Here is a 2,592-nt window from a genome sequence, read left to right as displayed (position 1 = left end):
ATAGATAGATAGATAGATGGGTTAGGTGCTGGATAGCAGAGATACGACCCAACTACATGCTGTGTAGAAGAAAATCACTTCAAATGTAACGATATACAAATGTTAATGATGGAACATATGTATGCCATGAAAACCTTAATCAAAAGAAAGCCAGAATAACTGAATTATCATGAAACAAAGTAAAATTCAAAGCAAAGAAAGTTATCAACATAAATAATAGAAGAGTCAGTTCAACATAAGTCATAACTTTAGCTGTGAGGTCCAAAGTGCATGAAGCAATACCTGACAGAAATGAAAGAAAAAATATACAAATCCACAATTATAACTTGAGGCTAGAGACTTCAACATGTCTTCTTTAGTAATCAGAATTAGTGGACAAAAAGATCAGCAAAACTATGAAATAACTCCGCAAAACCATCAACCAATTAGTTCTAATTGACACAGCCCTACAAAAGCAAAACAAATGCATATTCTTTTCTAGTATACATGGAATAGTCACCAATATAAACCATATCCTGACTCATAAAACAAAGTTTCACAAATTTAATGTAGTTGAAACAGAACGTTTTCAAATCAATAAGCTTTCCACCCTAAGAAACTGGAACTATAAGAGCAAAAAAAAAAAAAAAGCCTAATGCAAGAAAAAGGAAAGAAAAAATGAGCAGAAATCAAGTAAAAAACAAACAAAAAACTGAAAAATCAATGAAATAAAAATTTAGATTTTAAAAAGCAAATAAAATTCAAGAAAACTCTAGTAAGACTAAGAGAAAAGAGAGAAGATACAGATTACCAGTTTTGGGAATGAAACAGAATATCACTACAGATCCAACAGAAATTAAAAGAATATTAAGAGACCTGGGGATTTAGCTCAGTGGTTCCACCTCCTGCCTCGCAAGCACAACCGTCCTGCGCATCTGTTCTCTGGTGACAGCAGCTGTTTATTCCCATCCACATTCTCTCGCACCTAAGTGTGTGCCACCACTCCATGGAAGATTAGATGGATATGGACATGAGCCCCCTGAGGCCCCAGAACTATCTTTTCAGTTGTGAACTAAAGGCCAACAAAGATTATCACTTTAAGGTGGATAATGATAAAAATGAGCACCAGTTGTCATTAAGAACGGTCAGTTTAGGGGCTGGTGCAAAGGATGAATTGCACATTTTGGAAGGAGAGGCAATGAATTACGAAGGCAGTCCAATTAAAGTAACACTAGCAACTTTGAAAATGTCTGTACAACCAACGGTTTCCCTTGGGGGCTTTGAAATTACACCACCTGTGGTCTTAAGGTTGAAGTGTGGTTCAGGGCCTGTGCATATTAGTGGACAGCACTTAGCGGTTGCGGAGGAAGATGCAGAATCAGGTGAGGAGGAGGAAGAGGATGTAAAACTCTTAAGTATATCTGGAAAGCGATCTGCCCCTGGAAGTGGTAGCAAGGTTCCACAGAAAAAAGTAAAACTAGCAGCTGATGAAGATGATGATGATGACGACGATGATGATGATGATGAAGATGATGATGACGATTTTGATGAGGAAGAAGCTAAAGAGAAAGCACCAGTGAAGAAATCGATATGAGATACTCCAGCCAAAAATGCACAAAAATCAAACCAGAATGGAAAAGACTCAAAACCATCAACACCAAGATCAAAAGGTCAAGAATCCTTCAAAAAACAAGAAAAGACTCCTAAAAAACCCAAAGAACCTAGTTCTGTAGAAGATATTAAAGCAAAAATGCAGGCAAGTATAGAAAAGGGTGGTTCTCTTCCCAAAGTGGAAGCCAAGTTCATCAATTATATGAAGAATTGCTTCCAGATGACTGACCAGGAGGCTATTCAAGATCTCTGGCAGTGGAGGAAGTCTCTTTAAGAAAGCAATTTAAACAGTTTGTTAAAATTTTCCTCCTTATTTCATTTCTGTAACAGTTGATATCTGGCTATCCTTTTTATAATGCAAAGTGAGAACTTTCCCTACAATGTTTGATAAATGTTGTCCAGGTTCCATTGCCAAGAATGTGTTGTCCAAAATGCCTGTTTAGTTTTTAAAGATGGAACTCCACCCTTTGCTTGGTTTTAAGTATGTATGGAATGTTATGGTAGGACATAGTAGTAGTGGTGGTCAGACATGGAGATGGTGGGGAGATCAAAATATATATGTGAAATAAACTCAGTATTTTAATAAAGTAGCACTTTCTATTTTTTTAAAAAAAGAGAATATTATGAACAACTTACATGTATAATTTCAATAACTTCAATGAAATGGACCTATTCCTTGAAGACCACAAAAACTCACCCAAGATGAAATAGATACTTTGAATAATACTATTATATAATAATTTAACTGAATTCATAATTTTGATGAAGCTTGTGAAAAAAAAACTCTAGGCCCAGATGGTTTCACTAATTAATTCTACCAAAAATTTAATGAAGGAATGACATCAATTCTACAGAATCTCTACCAGTCAATAAAAGAGTATGGAATACTTCTCAACTTACTGTATGAGGCCAGCATTACTCTGATACCAAAACAAAAGCAAAGATAGCACAAAAAAGAAAACTACAGACCAATATCTTTAACAAACTAACGCACAAAAATCC

General features: G+C 35.5%; 1 pseudogene; it reads left to right on the top strand.

The window, feature by feature from the left end:
• The first annotated feature begins 863 nt into the window (after window positions 1-863).
• Window positions 864-2,271, top strand: LOC101722070 (nucleophosmin pseudogene; annotated as a pseudogene).
• Window positions 2,272-2,592: the final 321 nt, after the last annotated feature.

The sequence above is a fragment of the Heterocephalus glaber genome, unplaced genomic scaffold (genome assembly GCF_053883595.1).
Source record: "Heterocephalus glaber isolate CG9 unplaced genomic scaffold, H.glaber_assembly_v1.0 deba00001428, whole genome shotgun sequence".
NCBI lineage: Eukaryota > Metazoa > Chordata > Mammalia > Rodentia > Bathyergidae > Heterocephalus > Heterocephalus glaber.
This window is presented reverse-complemented; position numbering and strand designations above follow the sequence as displayed.